This window comes from Dermochelys coriacea, chromosome 6 (genome assembly GCF_009764565.3).
Source record: "Dermochelys coriacea isolate rDerCor1 chromosome 6, rDerCor1.pri.v4, whole genome shotgun sequence".
NCBI lineage: Eukaryota > Metazoa > Chordata > Testudines > Dermochelyidae > Dermochelys > Dermochelys coriacea.
Window position 1 is genome coordinate 103146767 of NC_050073.1, and position 21681 is coordinate 103168447.

The 21681-nt window shown below is 42.2% G+C and overlaps 1 long non-coding RNA gene across 2 annotated transcripts in view; it reads left to right on the forward strand.

The window, feature by feature from the left end:
• Window positions 1-21681, forward strand: part of LOC122460579 — a 63302-nt gene that overhangs the window by 36602 nt on the left and 5019 nt on the right. For both annotated transcript variants that reach the window (XR_006281978.1, XR_006281977.1), the window contains exon 4: window positions 2292-2410. This is a non-coding gene — a long non-coding RNA (uncharacterized LOC122460579). The remainder of the gene's footprint in view (window positions 1-2291; window positions 2411-21681) is intronic.

Sequence of the window (21681 nt, forward strand, 5' to 3'; positions counted from 1 at the left end):
AGACATTGTTTAGGGCATGAATAAGGCTCTGCCATTCTGGTCTATCATGCTGTTTTCCAGAATGGCTACTTTGGGTTTCTATACTTCAACTTTTTTATGAGGATAGGTTGTTGGCCTATCGCTCAATCCCCAATGTGAAGGATCAATGGAGTATTTCTTGATGGATCCCTGCCCTTTAACCTGTGCAGCTCGAGTAGTGCTACCAAGAGTTAAAGCTCCTGCTGGCATAGCACTCAGCATCATTGGAAAAGACAAGCCTTTCCACCATGTCAAGGAGCAGTATCTAGAAAAGGTCTCTAGGGTAATACAAAGGATAAATACTAAAAGTAATTGCAATTACAACTACATGTGCATGAGGGCACTCTACCTTTTAAACATTGTTCCTCAGATAGTATGGGTTAAGTATAAAAAGTAAGGTACAAAATCTCTAGCTTTTCTAACACTAAAATTTTTCTCAAAAAGAAAAGGAGTACTTTTGGCACCTTAGAGACTAACAAATTTATTAGAGCATAAGCTTTCGTGAGCTACAGCTCACTTCATCGGATGCATTATGCTCTAATAAATTTGTTAGTCTCTAAGGTGCCACAAGTACTCCTTTTCTTTTTGCAAATACAGACTAACACGGCTGCTACTCTGAAACCTAAAATTTTTCTGTAAATCAGATTTCAATGTTGACTCCAAAAACAGCGTTGGCAACATTACGAAGGTCATATTTTTGGGTAACTGAACTGTTCTTAAACAATGCTTCCAAAGTATTAGTCACAAACAGGTTTTTCTTTGGCATTAGGAAGGCAGGTCTTTGCTCTCTGCCTCTGTTTGGCTCAGCAAACATGTTCATTGGGGTCACTGCAAGGAAACTTCCACTCTCACTGCAAGTTTAGGAGAACTGTCATGATGAGGTGGAACAAGACTCTCACTTACTCCTTATGAAGCCATACAAGTGGCTCTCGTGCACTGAACAACACTCATGGAAGGTGACACTTTGTGGAAATGAAACAGCAGTCTGCCCCTTTAAGGGCTAGTCGGGGCCAGGAGCAGCCAGCCCTGTCCTGGAGCCAAGCCCAGGAGACAGATGCTGGGACTCATCTGACTCAGTGGGACAGCATCAAATGATAGGCTCAGATGACTCCCAGCTAGGGAATGAGGGCCTCAGCTCAGTTAGAAAACCTGGGCCCAGAAAGGCTGTAAGTACACTCTTCTGTAGCTGCAGCACAAAACTGCAAGGGAGCAAGCCAGTTTTGTGGACTCCCCTAGATTGGTGAAGAGTCTCACCAGTAAATTGCCAGAGGCCAGAGAGTCCCGTAATCTAGGTCAGGAACCGGATTTATACTGTTGTTCCATACTGTTATATTTATACTGTTGTTCCATCTTTTCATTTTTGTGTTGGAGAATAACCAGGTAAGGGCTACAAACTGAGTTGGGTGTAGCCAATTGTTTTTCCCAGGCCGGTGATCAGACCCACCAGCCTATGAATAGCCTCAACCTTCTCTCACTGAATCCAATGGCAGCATTTCCATGAGAGCAGGCTTGACCTTGCCTGAGAGTTGGCGCTATGCATAATTACACTAGCCTTTCGCCTCAGAAGGCAAGGGTCTAGGGTGACCAGATGTCCCAATATTGTTAGGACTATGCTGATATTAAGGTCTTTGTCTTGTACAGGACCTATTTTCCCCCCACCCCAGTCCTGATTTTTCACACTTGCTATCTGGTCACCCTAAAAGGGTCCAAAAGTGACCCTTCAGGACACAAAGCAGTCTCATCCTTGAGAGGAGGGAACATTTATTAGTGTAAAAAATAGCTGCATCAGCAGGCATTTCTGTTCAGAAGAAATCCGCTACTGGGATAGCTAGCATGGAGTAGGTCAGATTTGATGTGCGGGTGCATGGAAAAAGTTCTATGTAAAATCTTGCTCAATGCCTACCTGTGCTTTTCTGGGTCTCCCAAGTTCTTTCCGTTTCTTGTATACAAAACTCAGCCATGTTTTAAAGATAATTCACACGAGACATTTTCACTAAAATGCAATGTCAGCCAAAGCTCCTGCACCATCAAACATATGGAGGATGATCTGTAGGAAGAGTGTTAAACAACCACTAAAGACTGACAGGAAGTACAAGATGAACAAACTTGTACCAAAAAACCCCCAAAACAAACAAAAAAAACCCCCAGCCCATAGGCCTTTATTCCTCTGGAAAGCACAGGAACTCCAGGTTTCCCTGCTGCATAAAGCAATGGGAGATTTCAAATCTCTTTTGTATCTGCCAACTTAATAATCAGGAAACCTTTAATTCCAGGACCTGTATGCCAAGGCCATTAAGAACTGAACAGGGTAGAGAGTTCAAGGAAACAAGTCTCTTCAGACCTGAGTGTTTGTTTGCTTCACTGCAGCCAAAAACTAGCCTTTTGTTGTCAAGTAAGTTCTAGAATTATTTATCTGCCTTGCCCCATTGACATTGTCAAAAGGTCTGAAAAAGGAATGTTATTGCTGAACGCAAACTCAAATGATTTCTTACTTATAAAATACAAGAATGACTAACCAGGATAAGCTGTGCTGCTTCTGTATTAACATTTTCCATCCAACATACAGGTTCCCATTCTCAGAGCTCATTTGTAATGGGTCCACAAACAGCAGTTAGAAACAATAAAAATTCTACCCTAACAATGAAATGTACATTTAGCCTTAAGAGGAAGGGGCCAACAGATAATAAGGAAGAGCAGACTGTTGAAATCTGCAGGGGATGATGATAAAAAGATTGGTGGTTCAGTTTGGATAAGCACCAAAAGTCCGGTTAATTATTCTGATTATCCCAAACAGTTTGGGCTGAAAATCTTGAAGGGAACAGACATTGTTGTGGCATTTCTGGTACACTGTGCCTCTGGAAAGATCATGAACACTAGAGAATAGCTTTTCTTCTGGTATACAACAAGCACTTCTACTTTGGGCCCTTGATTCAGCAAAGCACTTAAGCGAGTGCTTAAATTTCAATATGTGCTTAACATTCAGCTAAGCTCTTAAGCACCTGATCAACTTTGATTTCAATGGAACTTAAGCATGTGCTTAAATGCTTTGCAGAATTGGGGTCCTGGAAGACTATGTAGCATCAAGAAAAAAGGAATACCCTTTTGCTTAAGGGCATGGCTGCACTTGCAGATGTAGAGCGCTTTGAGTTAAACCATCCTTCATAGAGCGCAGCAGGGAAGTGCTGCAGTCTGTCCACACTGACAGCTTCAAGTGCACTGGTGTAGCCACATTTGCAGCACTTGCAGTGGCATTGGGAGCAGTGCATTATGGGCAGCTATCCCAGCATGCAAGTGACTGCAATGTGCTTTTCAAATGGGTGGGGTGGAGTGGGGTGGAGTGTGACAGGGAGTGTGTTGTGGGTTTTGGGGGGGCTGAGAGCATGTCAGCATGCTGTCTTATAAGTTCAGACAGCAGCAGATCCCACTTTCCCCCCACCCCGCCTCTCTCTCTCACACAGCATTCCACAGTAATGTTTGCTTTGTCTCGGAGCAGATAAGCAGCTGGCTGTCAGAAATGGAGCTTTGAAAGGGCACATCCGCATTCCTACAGCGATTCAAAAACAATGAGAAGAATGGCCACTTGACTTAAGGGGATTATGGGATGTTTCCAGAGGCCGATCAGAGCGCAGTAATGCAACAACTTGTTCACACTGATGCCTGGGCATTGTAGCCAAGGAGCAGCAGATGTTATTCCACTCGCCGAGGTGGAGTACCAGCAGTGCTGTAGCCGTGGAGTCAGAGCGCTTTACATGCCTTGGCAGTGTGGACAGGTAGTGAGCTAGTGCACCCGGGGCTCCTTTATTGCGCTGTAAATCGCAAGTGTAGCCAAGCCCTAAGTTTAGTTTGCTTTAGGGGATGATGGTTCAGATCAATGCTTATTTTATCCCTAACTGAATGCAACAACAATAAGTAAACATAGAATAGAGGTTTAGCTATTGTCCTTCATTTAAGATAACAGTTAGAGACAGGGGCGTATGGGGTGAATTCAACAGGTAGTACCTCTGCACCTGTAATGGGTCATTTGCTTGCAGCTGGTTCTGGTGACTCACTCAACTCTCCAAGTAGCTGCATGTGTACTGCATCAGCACACCCCAGGGCCTTGCCTCAGCTGGCATGCTAAACCTTGTGAGGGTAGCTAGTAGCGGCAACTGCTACTGAAAGGCACTTCTGGCCCTCCAAGTGCATGCCAAAGAGTCATGGTCAAACACTTGGCAAATATTAGACATAGCACCTGAACAAAGAACAGAAAAGACTTCATTCAGACTCATCAGCATTGTTGAGCTAACAAAAAAAAGAGGGATAAGCAAGTCAGCTCAGGAATTGACAATCTGTGCGTGTGCGCGAGAAGTATGTGAAAATGTGACAAGTGTGTATGAGAATCAGGGGGTCTGGGTAGGTGGCCCATGCTACCCCCAGATAAGCTGCTATTTTTAGCACACTAGCTCAAGCAAAGTTAGTGTATATCTACCTGTGGTGGGAAGTGTGCTCCCCGCTACAGTGTAGATATACCCAAAGAGAGACCAATTCAGCCTAGAAGCATCGATGTAGTTCAGGGTTCATCATCCATTCCTCTAATGCACTGTTACAACTTTGGATGTAAGATGATATTGAAATGAAAAATATTATTCATTGTTATTTATTGTTTATCCATTACAATTTCAATTTACATCTCACTGTTTTAAATCTATTACTGAAGTGTCTCTCCTTGTAAGTTGGACCAGATTGTATGATTATAAGTGAATAAATAGTGCTGGTAGTTTACTGTCCTCTGGTATTATTTTATGAAGCCAAGGTCCCAGCTAAAGAGAGAGCCCTCACTTTGTGTTCCAAACAACCCTTGAGATAACAGAAAATGTCTGAAATGAATGTTTGCTAACAGTTTGTAGACATGAGGCAAATAAATAAAATACAAATCCTGCTGCAGATTTTGTCAGGATTCTGGGAGCATTTTCTACTGACCTGAAAAAAAACCCTTTCCCTCCTCATGTGCTGTTTTCTGTATGTTTTGTCACACAAAGCATATTCTGTGCAATTTGTGGAGCCTCTTGTTAGACACACTGAAAGTTAAGTGAATTTAGGAGGATTATTTATTATATTGCAGATTACATCGTGGCACTGCACATTTCCTCACTGAAATATGTTTTATTAGCAATTTTGAAATCCCTTTGTATGCATCCCTATTGATGAATTTGTCGGTGAGCATATGTGTTACCTGATATCCTTGTTGTGTGTTTGTAGGTCATGGTGTTTCATGAAACATTTTTGCTGATGTTGATAATTCTGTAGATTCCTTTGTATGCCAAATGTATGTCATCATTTCTTTGAAGGCGTTGGAATCCCTCAGGATGGTTGCAACATATAAATGTAACAATCCCAATAGAAAAGTTTGGACTTCTGGAGTCGGAGTTTAGAATCTGCTTATTCACTTTCAAACTGGGGCGGTTTAAAAGTAAACAGGCCATTAATGATAAATTATCTGCAATGTCCTGAGTCAATGATAAGGGCAAACATTCTGTACCTTGGAAGACTATACAAGTTATCACAGTGGATCAGCAAGATGGATTGTTTCAAATGGCTCATTTGAAACAATCCAGCTCCAATGTACATATAAGCATTTTGTCAGTATTCAATGTAATTAGTATTATTAAAGGAACATTTTTTTAAAAATTTAATGGGGGACAGGGGAAGTCTGGCTCCCTTCTCTGTGGGGGGCCTGATCTAAAGCCTCCCATTGATTTCAAATGAGTTTGGATCATCCTTATGTGTGTGAACAGGATAAAAGATAGCTGTGGGGAACTAGAAAGGCCAGTTTTAGCAGCCTGCGTCCCGCTTCCCTCAAAACACTGTCCTCCACAACTGAAGCGTCTGGTGTGAAATTTTGGCCCCAGTGACAGCAATAGGAGTTTTGCCATTGATTTGAATGGGGCTAGGATTTGAATGGTGTGATGGGGCACAAGTAGTGCATTTTAGCCTGTGTGCTCACTGGCCTGGTTGCCACATCGCATTCTTAGGAATAATCAGCTTTGAATAGCACTGAGGGCAGCAAGGCTATCTTCTCATTGTGCATCTGCTTCCCAGCTGCATGCTTTCATGGCATAAACTGTAGATGTATTCCTATTTTTAGAAAAATCAATGTAGGACCTAAAAATAGCTCATAAATTTTATTTCCCAAATCCAGAGCTCGAGAGAATATAAACAACTGGTATGATCCCGTTCTTTGGATTTAGATCACTTTAAATGCTACCTGTGAGAGACTTCTTCTCGTTGGACATCAGGCTCAATATCATTCAGTTCACACTTCTACTTATGGCCAGAACATGCCTTACATCCTTACAATGGATGGAAGTAGTTCTTGGAGCAAAGGGCACTATTTAGATCTATAGCACTGTGCTCCAGCCCATTCTCTTTAAACGCGCTTTCTGCTCACAGAACGCTTCCTATGCTGAGCAGTAGGTAGTATAATGCCAGTTATATTGACTTCATATTACTAGGGTATTCTCATATATCAGGGGAATCACCAGCTAACCTATTATCAGAGGTTTGCATCTTCCGTGCACTGCTAGTGTAGCACCAAAGGAAATTACCAAGGGCTGAGGATTTGGCCCCTCTTTATTTAAACACATAAAGAGCCCAATTGTTTCATTAAGGCACAGACCTGAGCAAGGGTCAGTTTCAAGCTGCAGCACCCCAGTGGGTCACCAGCCAGCACTGTGCTTCATAGAGAAATGATCCATCCCGGGGTTTCCTAGAACACAGGGCGGGAACACTGACCTCTCTTGGCCAAGAGGAGTCGGAATGAAGTCCTTACATTTTCCCTACCCTTTGGCTAATGCCCAGAGGTCACACATGTAATATACATACACACACACCCCCACCAAAATGTTCATTTTGGTCAAAAATATTTTTGATAAACTCCTGAAAAAATGTGATGAAAAAATACATAAATGTCATTTTTTGTCAACTAGCTCATTTCCTGACCAGTTCTAGCAGAGATTGTGCAAATAGTGCAAGCGTGTATGGTGGGGAGAAATCCTTTGTTCCTTCTCTGCTCCTCTCCTTTGGGCCCCACACAAGGGCCAATCACAGTCTAGCCCCAGATTATTGCTATAGACGTGCCTCAGTTTCTTATCAGTTTTGCTGCTGCTTTGGGGGTGTGTGTGTGGGAGGTGTGTGAATTTTATCTTTTGTGAATGGGGAACACAGTCATCTTGTTGCTCTCTAGAGCCATAAACAACGTCATTTGGGGATAGATTCTTTCCTTTTCCTCACATGCATAGGCAGGGGAGCGTAGCTGATATCAGTGAAGTTGCACATGATAGGTTTTATTTTGTGAATAGGAAATATTGGGATTCAGAGTGCTAGTTACTTTCTGCATGCAAATACCCTGTTTCTCTAACATAGAGGGCTGTGTAAGTTGCAAATAAGTGTTCTGTGAATCAAACCCCAAATCCTCTCTTTATTTTAACTGGAGACTTTTGCTTGTGGTTAAGCATCATCAGACATTATTCAAACGTTTTATGGCTTGCAGAGGAAGTATACTTTTATTTTTTGTAAAGAACATTTTAAATGAGGGAAAACAAACAGTTACGTTGGAAGGGCCTGGCTATGGATATCTTCTTTCCACAACAATGGCTTGATGTGACTATTAACCACCATTTGGCTGTTTTATTACTGGTGCAATTATTTTGTCAAAGGTTGCACGGGTTTTTTTTTTAAATTCCTTTAGAAAAAGTTAGTTTACAGTTTATTAACTTAGATTACTGCTAATAGCTCCCACGGGTCTTTCTGCTGAAACAAGAACTAGGATAACTGATTTCTTAAAACCAATCTGGAAGACTTTAAAACACAGTTATAGCTATCACTGAAACAGCAGGAGGAAGAATAGTCTGTCATTGTTTTTTTGTTTTGTTTCTTTTTTCTTCCTTATCTCCATATAAACTTTTTCCAAGACTACATGGCCAACTTTATTTTTCTATTATCTTGTTTAATTTTTTTTTGAATCTATTGACCAGATTATTTTTATTCATTTGCAAATAATCAGCCAGGGTACTTAGCATTTTTCAAGTATTAGGAAACATGCTAGTGCATGTGTGAAACTAGTGAAGGGTTTCCAGGGATAAAGTATGACAAGGCGTTAGAGCTTGGGGACTAAATACAAAAGGCCATTTTTTCAAAAAATTACTTCCTCCATTCCCTGCATTGGTTCAGGTACTCTGGCTAGAGAATTAGGGGGTGGGGTGGGGAGTGAGTAGGGGAGCCTTGTCTCCATCCATTTCTTACCCATTCCCCACCCACGTTGTCCAGGAGGAACAAGTGGGCAATTAGCCCTGCTTACTCCTATGTGTCTTAACCCATGCCTGGGTAGCTTTCCTAAAGGCATTCAAAGGGGCTCCTTCTTTTTACTCCCTTGTTACCGGTGCATAGACCATAGTTCAACACAATCCAGCCCTGTGTGATGAGGGAACAATCTGTCGACCCGTTGGTGAGCAATATGCACAGTGGATGAAATTCATCCAGATGTAGAGGGCCTGTGCATAGCAAGCCCTCCATACCCCATAGGCTGCACATTGGCCAGGGATTACTTGTATAGATCTAGCCTACAAGTCTCATGGTGAAGTTGTAATGATTACCTGTCCAACAGGAACAGCACTGAGATATAGATATATGTAGCATAGGTATGTTACATCATCATATCTTATACTGCCTATAGGAAGAAGCAGAGGCCTCAGGGAGCAAAACGGTTTCAGTTGTAAACCTGTGCCCTGGCCTAAGACTGGAGGCTGAATTTCATCTCCACACCTCCTCTGCACTTCATCTGCACAGAGTCCAAGTACCCTGGCTCTCTGTGGGCGGTGTGAATCTCACCCACAAAGAACATGTATATTTTCTTATATTTTTGATTGGCTGCTAGGGCCTTTGGTTTCTTTTTTTCATCCCAGATGATGTAGAGCCTCAGAGGACATTGGATTAGTGAATTAGGGACTCTTGCAGTATATCTACCATGAAACTTCATGCACATTAAACAGGTTTTGGTTGCTGATGTCATTATCATCCTTGTAGTTTTCTGTAACACTTTCTTCCCCTAATTGTATATCTTTTCTATTGCTGTCATTCTAAGCAGTATATTGTCCATTTTGTGTTACTGCTAAGTGTTCAGTATGGAAAGACATACATGAGTTAGTTTGTGCATGTTTAATATCACTTGTAGGATGTTTTTGCTCCCACTGCTTGGGAACAGAATGCACAGTACTTTTGAAGACAGAACATGTACTGTAAGATATGCACTTTATTGAATTATCTTTGGTCACAAAACAGTATTGCATTCTTCCCTTTAGTCATAGATAAACACATCTTTTATGTATATTTTATGTGATTTTACACATTTTCACCTTAATATTTAGTTAAATGTAAGCCAGACTGCATGAGCTCTAGCCGCACACCTAGTGATGAGCCAGAGAAAGAAGACTTCATGAACCAACCTTGTTTGCATAGACACACTCACTCTGCCCAGGCACACAGCATGATGGGAATGCTTTGCCCACATGATCTCTTTTGGCTGGTATTGAATTACAAGACACTTTGTTTTTGGGGGCAGAGGTAATAAAGGGTTGTTATACTTGTGTGAATCAAGGGTAGCAGAACTGTAGTTGGCATACCCTGATTGAGGGACTTGTAAGAATGTAGATACTCAGGTCTGCCTGTAAAGGCCATTACTTTAAGAACTTAGGTGTCTTTTTATCATTTTGTTTTTATATCCCTGTAACTAGCTAAGAATCAAAATCACAGTCCGCCTGTGTATGGGCCTTCTCTTACTAGGATAGTCTGAGGCCTTGTTCTTAGGCTAAGGCCTTTGGCTAAGTAGCAGGGGCAGCCATAAGCTGGGAAGCAACTGGTCACATCCTCACCTTCCAAAACAGTCACATTGAAATAAGGTGGCATTGGGCTGTTAGGAAGACGATCCTGTCCTGATAGTACCCATCACCACCAAATAAAGAAACAGATCTTAAGATGGTTAAAGAAAACTTAGTTTGATAGCCTTCTGTCTGGCGAGAAATCACTTATCAATGGTTGTGAAACCCTCATTTCTGTATTGTTTTATTTTTATGGTCCCCACTTTTCTATTGTTAATCTGTCTGGTTCTCTAATTGTTTCAGTCTGCTGTATAATTAACTTTGTTAGGTGTAAGTTAATTAGAGTAGTGGGATATAATGGTTAGAGAATTCTGTTAAGATTGGTTAGTTAAATTTCAGTAAAATGATTGGTTAAGATATAGCTGAGAATATTACTATATAAACTGGGGTCAAACAGGAAATGGGGGGAAGGAAAATTGGAATCATGCTTGCTACAGGGGAGGAATGGAACAGGGACACAGGCAAGGCTCTGCGGTGTCAGAGCTGGGAAGGGGAACATGGGGTAAATGCTCTGTGGCATCAAAGCTGGGAAGGGAACACTGAGGAACAAACTCTATTGGCATATAGAGATAAGTCCAACTGGTGTGAAGGGCTTCGGAATATGTTTGCTTGGAAACCAACCCTAATAAACATTGCATTGTTTGCACTTCAGACTTCTGGTCTTCTGCTTTTTGTCTACGTGACAAGAACCAGGGTAGAGGGTGAAGGGAAAGCACTCTAGCAGGACTCACCATCAACTAAACTTCACCCAGTAGGTAGGGAATGGGTGCCAAAGCCCAGTGGAATTGAGAGAAGATGGGGACAGGTATTTGTACATGGTGGTGTGGGTGCTGTCTATGGGTCCCGGATGCCATTTGACCTGTCTTCTCTGTATTGTATAATAATGGAGCAAAGCAGTGAGTAGCTAGCAGAGTAGCAAGTGCCTGATGCCAGAACAAGTGCACAGAGAGTGAAGTAAGCAAGATGCCTTCCCTCCTCTCATCCCCCACCTGGGTAGGAGGTGAATTCACACAGATGCACCTCTGAATTCTGGGTCTTCACTGACCAAGGATAGCAACTGTGAGTGGGTGCAGTGGAGGGAGATGGGAGGTCATGTTAAAGGAACTTCCGGTTGTTGGACTTAACAACCTGAGGCAAAAGGACATAGCTCAACATATCCCAACATTTGGGTGGGTGTTTTGCTCATGGTTTTATGCTTATAAATCCTTCTTTTGGTATTTCCCCAAGTTAATACTAGGTTACACTCCCCCTTTTTATTAAACGTTTCTTTTCAGACTCTGTGCTTGTGAGAGGGGAAGTATTGCCTCTTAGAGGCGCCCAAGGGATGGTATGTAATTGTCCCAGGTTGGGGCTTGAGCTGGTTCTGTGTTGTATTGTTGAAAAGGAACCCTTAGATATTGAACCTGGCCCTTGTTGCAGCCAACTTCAATTGGCAGAAGGGTTACATAAACAAAAAATACCTGAGTCAACGTACTTGCAAAACTTAGATCTCAAAACTTTCAGAGCTGGGTTGCATCTCCTTTCAAAATGTTAGCTTGTGTCCTATGTGAAAAATGTTGGTGATCTCCCATTCCTATCCTCAGTCCTGCTCCATATGAGCATAAGACCTGGCATTATTGGCATGTTTGTTGATAGTTTCACAGACAAACTAAGGACGAAACTAAATTAGACTAAGATCTAAATTGAATGATCTTCTCGTGCCTGCAAGTCGTCCCTGTAGGTTAGGGCTGAATCACATAAAAAGCATTTTCCTAACCAGCTGCTTTAACTATGTCACTTCCCCTCTTTGAATCCTTCCACTGACGTTCTCTTGCCTTCCATATCAACTCCAAGATTCTTGGGCACTTTCAAGGTGCTCCAAAATGTTGCCCTTGCCAATATCTCTGCTCTCAGAGCCAAACCATTCCCTCCTAATTCTTCAGGTTGTTATTTTGCATGAACTTCACACTGAATCAAGAATATATTTCTGTCATTTCAGTCTGTAATTGTTATACGCCATGACATATGAGGTGATGGATACTTGCGTCATATGGTACTACATAATACTGTACATGGCAGCATATAAACTGTAGTACATGTATCTCTAGCTACACGCAGAAGAAGAGAGAGAGTAGTATATATTCTATATTAATCATTTCAGAAAACCTTACCCACCAAAGATATTAGGACTAGGTACAACAAAATTATTAGTGCCAGATCCACAGTTGGTGTAATTGGCATATCTCTACTGAAGTATGCACCAGTAAGTTTATATGGTCTGATATTGATGCTGTTGTCTGTATCCCTCGTTGCTGAAAATATTTACAGAAATTTATTTTCACCAAAAACTTGCTCTCAGCATTTTACTTCTAAGTTTCCAACCTGTTCATTGATGCAGTAGAAAAGGTTTTGAACTTCCAGTCCTGAGTTGGGGTCATGCTGTTGTCCTCTCTTTCAAACACCTGATATCTTTATCCTTTACTGCTTCAGTAACATACATTTTAAAAAAAAAACCTGTTATCTGATCTGCAAGTTATAGCACAACAACATATTCCCCTGAAAGAATTTTGCATAGAATCGATAATATATTAAAAATAAATAAAAAAGATCACTTTATATTAACATTTACAAAAAACAACAATGCAAAAATAATTCTGTCCAATGTATTATATGGGAAATACCTGTGCTATTTCCTACTGCCTGTTTTTCTTAACACAAAGCTGCTGATTTTCATGTGCTCCTGTAGTAAAAGTGACTAGAATGTCTGACAAGCTCGTATGGTAATGAAATGGCATACCCTTCTGTTACATCAGCATTTCAATAAGGATGGAATTTTGCCTCAAAAGGAGGACAGTGATCTTTTCACAAACACTGTCCTTTGTCCTGAGGCACACAAAATCCCCAAATCCCTAAAATATTTTATCTAAAGATAAGATAATTTTGCACCAGCCCAGGCATGAAGGAAAAAATTATATCAGATGCAGCTGGAAAAGTCCTGTTGCTCAGGGAGAAGGTAAATTAAAGGTTTCTATCTTATCTGTATTTCAATTAAAATTTTATTTTGGTCCCTGGCAGTGCAGACAGTTGAAGTCTTGGGAAGTGGAAACACTCAGAGGTGTCTGAAAAAGGAATGTTTAATGGGGGAGATGTATACATTTGATCTATGCTGCTTTTCATGTGGGGTATACATGACATTTAAATAAAAATGTGGAATTTTATGGGGGAGTTCGTCACTGTGAGTTCACTTGCTCGATTTTTTTTCCATATGCAACGACCCACTTTAGAACTCTGCAAGCCTGCCTGGCTCATTCTATGGGTCAGTGCCAAAGGAAACCAGCTGTGTAAAATACAGTACAGTCGTTAATTAGAAAGGATCTGATCTAGCTTCCATTGAAGTCAGTGGTGCATATTGGTTTACAATGTTCTTGTTTGCTTGGGAACTCGATGATAGAGTGTCAGGATAGCCTTGCAGGTCTAGGTCACAAGCCCAGGTCATTTGTGGTCAAAAATCATTACCATCTCCTAGCCATTGGGTGATCTTTGTGAAACGACTTGATGGTCTTAGTCTAGGCATTAGTGGACTGATGTCTCCATTACATTATACCCCTCTTCCAGTTGGTACTACTGAGGCACACATTTGTAATCTCATCAGAGACACAAAGATTGGAGTTAAAAAGAAAAGGAGTACTTGTGGCACCTTAGTCACTAACAAATTTATTAGAGTATAAGCTTTCGTGAGCTACAACTCACTTCATCAAATGTATACAGTGGAAAATATAGTGGGGAGATTTTATATACAGAGAGAACATGAAACAATTGGGGACTTACCTTCTCACCTAGCAATGGTCCTTCCAGTCATTAACAGGACCAGAGGGAAGCTGACAACACCACTCCTTGTGCAGCACTTGTTCTGTGAACAGATGATGCCAGTCTTCAGGGCTATCAACCGCTTAATTCCCTTTAAAATGGAAACTGAGTGGAGTATTTTGGACAAGAATCCCCAATATATTCTGGATGCTTTGTGCTGCTCCACTGATGCAGTGATTCCACCTTATCAGGTTGATGCATACCTGTGCCTCTGGCCCTTCGAGAATACTGTTCCTGCTGGCCCTTCAGTGTTCAGAATTAGAAGTTTTACAGTATTTGATAGCGGTGGAGTTCACGACTCTGTTGGCTTCAGTTGCCATTGACATAGTCAGGGCGTGGGTGGATGGCAAATGGAGAGGCAGTATCTCTGATATTGCAGAGAGGAGAGAAGATTCTTCCTGACTGAATGAGCTGTGCAGCCCAAAGAGAGAGCTGTCATCCAAGGAAAGGAAGGAGCTATTGGCAGGAAATACCAACCACCCTGTTCCCTGCAGGTAATTGGGATGTGGTGGAATGTGAGGCCACAGGGAGCCCACCCAGTCATTGGGTTTTTGTTTATTTAACTTAAGGAACTCAAACCTCTCCCTTCCCCCACTAGTTCTACTGACTCATGGGCTGCTGTAACCTGTGATCATTCTCTGCTGTAGACCCTTTGCAGAGAAGAGGAAATTCAGATGCTGTGGCAGTCTCAGTGCCTCCTGGGTGCCAGCCTTGGACCTAGTCATACTGCCTCATTTCCCTGCCCTCCCGCCCGAGAAACTCTCCCAGGCAGTAGTCTGTCAGCATCACCCCACGAGACACTGGTAACACACTTAGACAATAGTCCCAAGAGCTCAGATCTCAGACTTTGGTCAACAAAGGAATTTATGCTAACCCTAACCCAAAGGAACATGAGACAGGGGTCCAGGTGCCTGCCTGCGCCAGCAGTGTGCACGCTCAAAGGCAGACATTTGGTGACTTGGGAACTTTCACAGCAAAAATGTAAGGGCCCAGTGAGTTTAGGCAGCAGCAAAGTGAGGCCTTTATGGATGGCAGTGATGCCAAAAAACTGGAACTTAGGCATTAAAATCTGGGCTTTAGTCACCTATGGCCCTTTGAGGATCTGGGCCTCAGTTCTTTCCCACTCTCCTACAGAGTGCTGACTCTCAGGATTTTTCCTCCTGGGTGTCTCCCTTTCTTCCAGGGCCAGTTACAGGAGATAGCCTCCCTCCTGCAACCCTCTTCAGTCCTTCTGCAGGCCATCTGCCTGGGAGTTATACTTCTCCAGGGCCTAAAAGAGGAACCAACAATCTACAGCTTTCCCTCTCCCAACTGAGCCCTCATAGCCCTTTCTAGGCATCCCATGACCCTTTCCCAGGTAGGTCTAATAATTAAATAGGGCCACCTGATCCCTAGCCACTCAGGATTAGGTGGGAGGGTAGCTAATTGTCACAGGGTAGGGTGGGCATGACTCCCCTGAAAGGGCCAGACAGCCTGTGACAGATCATGGAAGAATAGGAACTAATTTGCATGGTTCCAAGTAGAAATGAGTTTGAATCAAAACTCCAGATCTGAGCAAATCCTAAAGACTGGATAACTTCAGATCCAAATTTAAATGTGGTGGCTAAGGCCTATGCCTAACTCTGAGGTTTGCTTCAAGACAAACAGTCCACCAGAGTGGGCTTGGAATCCAGCAAGAGCAGGATTGCTTGTGAGTTTTCTGGTAATGTCTACTTCTCGCCAGACCAGGAATGCCCTGAAAACTGCCTTGCTCATATTATTTTAGTACTTTATCTCCCATCTTTAGTACTCTTTATCTCCCCAGAGGGGATCTGATTGTGATCTCAGCTGTACCAGCGTAAATTGAAATCACTGGAGTTACACCAGTTTAAAATTAATGTGAGATCAGCATCAGGCCCATGAAATGCAGACAACAATGAAAAATGGGGATAGGGAAGGGAGGGGAGAAAAAGAAAAAAAAATCCTTGTCAAAAAGGTTAACCAATCCTTTTTTCAAGCTTCATAATGATTCTCTTCAGTTGGAGGTTTAGGTACAGGTCTGAACAGTTTTTATACTAGAGAAACAGGCCTAGTTAGTTATTAACCCCATTAAGATATATATGTAACTGGAAGATTATATTTTTATCACTTATTTGCTGGGGAAATGACATTGGGGAAGGATTCTGTAGCTCCAACTGTCTCTTTAAGTAATATTTTCTTGTGTCTGTCTCGGATTCACAAACAAATGTTTGCCAAAGTATTTTCCAATCAACATGAGAGTTGAACAGTTCCATGAATCGTTGCATCCTATATTTCATTATCTTCATCAGAATGTGTATTTCCTTGTTGGTATCATGGTAACACATCAGGGTTTGTGTGTGACACAGTTAAAATTCAAAGTACATTTTCAAGGACTCTACCAGACAAATATTTTAGGGTCTGGTGGTGTCCGATGGAAAAGATCTGCAAAAATTACCAAGATACAATGATGAATGAATTCTGCAACTGGAATGTAGCAGAAAGCTGTCTAATAGATCTTCTACTGTTTAGTGAACAGGACTCAGATTAGGTAATGGCAGCAGAAAACATTAAAGACAATTGTATATGATGTAACGTTCAGTCACAGTGTATAGTCATTTTAAAATGGCATTCTTTGTTCTGTAGCAGTGTCTAATATTTCTCAACATTTTAGGCTCTGTGACACCTTAATGGTATACAATAACAGTATGCCTCCCTCTTAGAAAAATGGATACTCTCATTTTTCTAAACATTGGTCCTTTACCTTTAACCATTTCCATTTAAATGCAAATTTCAAACATGTCCACCTCTCTGTATTCCAACAGAAACAAAGGGAAAATACTCTACCTTAAATCCTAATTTTGCCATAATTTCCTTCAGGTGTGTCATTGCATGTATATCTATTTTGCATTTCAATTACATACTATCACTGTAGCAGGTTTAACACGTACATTTCACTTTTAAACATCTGTTTTTCTTGAGAAGCCACACAGTTTTCATTTGATGTAGGAAAATTAACATTAGTAGTTACTATAATTTCCTATTAAATCTACCTGACCTCACCTTCCAAGGTGGAACTTTCCCATTTCAAGTCTTAGAATTATTGCAAATACTTACAGATGTTTGCACAATTAAAAGCCAATAATTTCATTAGGAACTGCTGACAAATTAAGTGATTTTGTGCCATAGGAATGGATTAAACATGTAATTATCATTCCCTTCTATGGAAAATAATTGAATTTTGGGGTTAAAGATAAAACAAGATGCTATGAAACATATGTAACATATCTGATACCTGAATGTTTGTTCCTCGTATGCAGCTTAGTAACAAATCTGAGCAATTCATTAAGGTGTTTTTGTTTAGTGATTCTTCAGAGACAAAGTTATGTTTCAATCTGTTATGCAAAAAAATACCTCTAACCAAAACCTTTTATCTGTTGTTAGTCCCTCTTGGTTTACTTTTGACAAGAGAGGGCACTGTGATAACATTCTAAAGAGTGGACATATTTGTATACACTTGCCTCTGAGACAGAAAGGAAGCCAAGGATTAACCCCTGAACCAATTTCATTACAATATAGCAACTACTTCAACACAAAGAAGGGTAGGGGAAGGAAGGCAATTTAACTAATTAGTGAAAATTGCAATGCTCTTTATGGAAATGATTCAGTGAGAAGAAAAAATGTTGATCACAGGCAATAGGATATCTCCCATCATTTGCATTTACTTATTTTCATTTTGAGTCAGTTCTCGCTGGCCAGGAAACTAAGCTGTATGGAGCTCTCTAAGACTCAGGTCCAGTTATGCATATGAATGAGTTTACACACATAAGTCATTTCAGTGAGCTTTTATCTTTAACCCTGAACAGAGTGGGACCACTCACATCTGTGAAGTTACTCACCTAAATGTTTCCAGGATTGGAGCCTAAGACCCCATCACTGGGCAAACACGGAACCCCGTTAGTCTTTGAATATTGGATAGATTAATGGCTTGCCTACATGGGGCCTTCCAGGAAAATTAATTTGAATTAACTAGAGGTGTGAATTTGTTGTAGACTAGTTAAAACCATGAAATCCCTGTGTGGACAATGTTACTAAGAATAGAAGTGTCCTTAATTCAGTTTAGTGTAATTCACTTTGGAAGTGAATTATACTAAACTGAATTAAGGACACTTTAATTCTGAATGAGGGTGTCCATATAGGGATGTAGTGCAGTTTAACTCATCCCCTTCAAATTTAGACCTTTAGTTAATTTAGATTAACTTTTCTGGATGGCTGTATGGACAAATTCATTGTAGCAGAGTTCAACCAGAATGAAAGTGATTTTTTTTTTAAAGTGACCAGTGATTTTGGTTTCAGAGTAGCAGCCGTGTTAGTCTGTATTCCCAAGTGATTTTGGGTGCCTTAGTTTTTGGAGGCACAACTTAAGAATCATAGAATCATAGAATCATAGAATATCAGGGTTGGAAGGGACCCCAGAAGGTCATCTAGTCCAACCCCCTGCTCAAAGCAGGACCAAGTCCCAGTTAAATCATCCCAGCCAGGGCTTTGTCAAGCCTGACCTTAAAAACCTCTAAGGAAGGAGATTCTACCACCTCCCTAGGTAACGCATTCCAGTGTTTCACCACCCTCTTAGTGAAAAAGTTTTTCCTAATATCCAATCTAAACCTCCCCCATTGCAACTTGAGACCATTACTCCTCGTTCTGTCATCTGCTACCATTGAGAACAGTCTAGAGCCATCCTCTTTGAAACCCCCTTTCAGGTAGTTGAAAGCAGCTATCAAATCCCCCCTCATTCTTCTCTTCTGCAGACTAAACAATCCCAGCTCCCTCAGCCTCTCCTCATAAGTCATGTGCTCTAGACCCCTAATCATTTTCGTTGCCCTTCGTTGTACTCTTTCCAATTTATCCACATCCTTCCTGTAGTGTGGGGCCCAAAACTGGACACAGTACTCCAGATGAGGCCTCACCAGTGTCGAATAGAGGGGAACGATCACGTCCCTCGATCTGCTCGCTATGCCCCTACTTATACATCCCAAAATGCCATTGGCCTTCTTGGCAACAAGGGCACACTGCTGACTCATATCCAGCTTCTCGTCCACTGTCACCCCTAGGTCCTTTTCCGCAGAACTGCTGCCGAGCCATTCGGTCCCTAGTCTGTAGCGGTGCATTGGATTCTTCCATCCTAAGTGCAGGACCCTGCACTTATCCTTATTGAACCTCGTTAGATTTCTTTTGGCCCAATCCTCCAATTTGTCTAGGTCCTTCTGTATCCTATCCCTCCCCTCCAGCGTATCTACCACTCCTCCCAGTTTAGTATCATCCGCAAATTTGCTGAGAGTGCAATCCACACCATCCTCCAGATCATTTATGAAGATATTGAACAAAACGGGCCCCAGGACCGACCCCTGGGGCACTCCACTTGACACCGGCTGCCAACTAGACATGGAGCCATTGATCACTACCCGTTGAGCCCGACAATCTAGCCAGCTTTCTACCCACCTTATAGTGCATTCATCCAGCCCATACTTCCTTAACTTGCTGACAAGAATGCTGTGGGAGACCGTGTCAAAAGCTTTGCTAAAGTCAAGAAACAATACATCCACTGCTTTCCCTTCATCCACAGAACCAGTAATCTCATCATAAAAGGCGATTAGATTAGTCAGGCATGACCTTCCCTTGGTGAATCCATGCTGACTGTTCCTGATCACTTTCCTCTCCTCTAAGTGCTTCAGGATTGATTCTTTGAGGACCTGCTCCATGATTTTTCCAGGGACTGAGGTGAGGCTGACTGGCCTGTAGTTCCCAGGATCCTCCTTCTTCCCTTTTTTAAAGATGGGCACTACATTAGCCTTTTTCCAGTCATCCGGGACTTCCCCCGTTCGCCACGAGTTTTCAAAGATAATGGCCAAGGGCTCTGCAATCACAGCCGCCAATTCCTTCAGCACTCTCGGATGCAATTCGTCCGGCCCCATGGACTTGTGCACGTCCAGCTTTTCTAAATAGTCCCTAACCACCTCTATCTCTACAGAGGGCTGGCCATCTCTTCCCCATTTTGTGTTGCCCAGCACAGCAGTCTGGGAGCTGACCTTGTTAGTGAAAACAGAGGCAAAAAAAGCATTGAGTACATTAGCTTTTTCCACATCCTCTGTCACTAGCTTGCCTCCCTCATTCAGTAAGGGGCCCACACTTTCCTTGGCTTTCTTCTTGTTGCCAACATACCTGAAGAAACCCTTCTTGTTACTCTTGACATCTCTTGCTAGCTGCAGCTCCAGGTGCGATTTGGCCCTCCTGATATCTTTCCTACATGCCCGAGCAATATTTTTATACTCTTCCCTGGTCATATGTCCAACCTTCCACTTCTTGTAAGCTTCTTTTTATGTTTAAGATCCGCTAGGATTTCACCATTAAGCCAAGCTGGTCGCCTGCCATATTTACTATTCTTTCGACTCATCGGGATGGTTTGTCCCTGTAACCTCAACAGGGATTCCTTGAAATACAGCCAGCTCTCCTGGACTCCCTTCCCTTTCATGTTAGTCCCCCAGGGGATCCTGGCCATCTGTTCCCTGAGGGAGTCAAAGTCTGCTTTCCTGAAGTCCAGGGTCCGTATCCTGCTGCTTACCTTTCTTCCCTGCGTCAGGATCCTGAACTCAACCAACTCATGGTCACTGCCTCCCAGATTCCCATCCACTTTTGCTTCCCCCACTAATTCTACCCGGTTTGTGAGCAGCAGGTCAAGAAAAGCGCTCCCCCTAGTTGGCTCCCCTAGCACTTGCACCAGGAAATTGTCCCCTACGCTTTCCAAAAACTTCCTGGATTGTCTATGCACCGCTGTATTGCTCTCCCAGCAGATATCAGGAAAATTAAAGTCACCCATGAGAATCAGGGCATGCGATCTAGTAGCTTCCGTGAGTTGCCGGAAGAAAGCCTCATCCACCTCATCCCCCTGGTCCGGTGGTCTATAGCAGACTCCCACCATGACATCACTCTTGTTGCACACACTTCTAAACTTAATCCAGAGACACTCAGGTTTTTCCACAGTTTCGTACCGGAGCTCTGAGCAGTCATACTGCTCCCTTACATACAGTGCTACTCCCCCACCTTTTCTGCCCTGCCTGTCCTTCCTGAACAGTTTATAACCATCCATGACTGTACTCCAGTCATGTGAGTTATCCCACCAAGTCTCTGTTATTCCAATCACGTCATAATTCCTTGACATCACCAGGACCTCCAGTTCTCCCTGCTTGTTTCCAAGGCTTTGTGCATTTGTATATAAGCACTTGAGATAACCTGTTGATCGCCCCTCATTCCGAGTATGAGGCAGGAGCCCTCCCCTCTCAGACACCTTAAAGGGGCCTGTTTTTCAGAAAGTGCTGAGCACCTGCCCTCTGAAAATCAGGACCTCGAGGGTGTCTCTAATTGGGTACTCAAAATCACTCATCGTTTTTGAAAATCATGTCCGTTTGTTGTTTATGAACAGCTGATAGATTGTATGGTTTTGGTGGGCAGGGCATTTTTCTTTTTACTTGCCTGCAAAATGCCCAGTACGGTACTGATGTTCTGTTATTGTTGCAATTAATACTAAAAAATGTCAGCTAAAAGAAAGCAAAAATACATTAGTAGAAGCCTTGGTGTTTTAAAATCTAAACTCAATGTACAATGACCCACTTGATTCTAATAGAATATTGAAACAACAGCTACTACAAACCTACTGCTAGAAGGTTTCTAACCATCAGGGGAATGAGGTTCTGGAGCAGCCTCCCAGTAGGAGCTGTGGGGGCAAATAACTTAATTGGTCTGAAGATAGAGCCGGATACATTTGTGAGTGGGAGTGTATGATAAGGTTGCCTGCAGTGTTGAGGGCTGGGCTCTGCTGTCCTGGTGGTCCCTTCTAGTTTAGATTCATAGATAC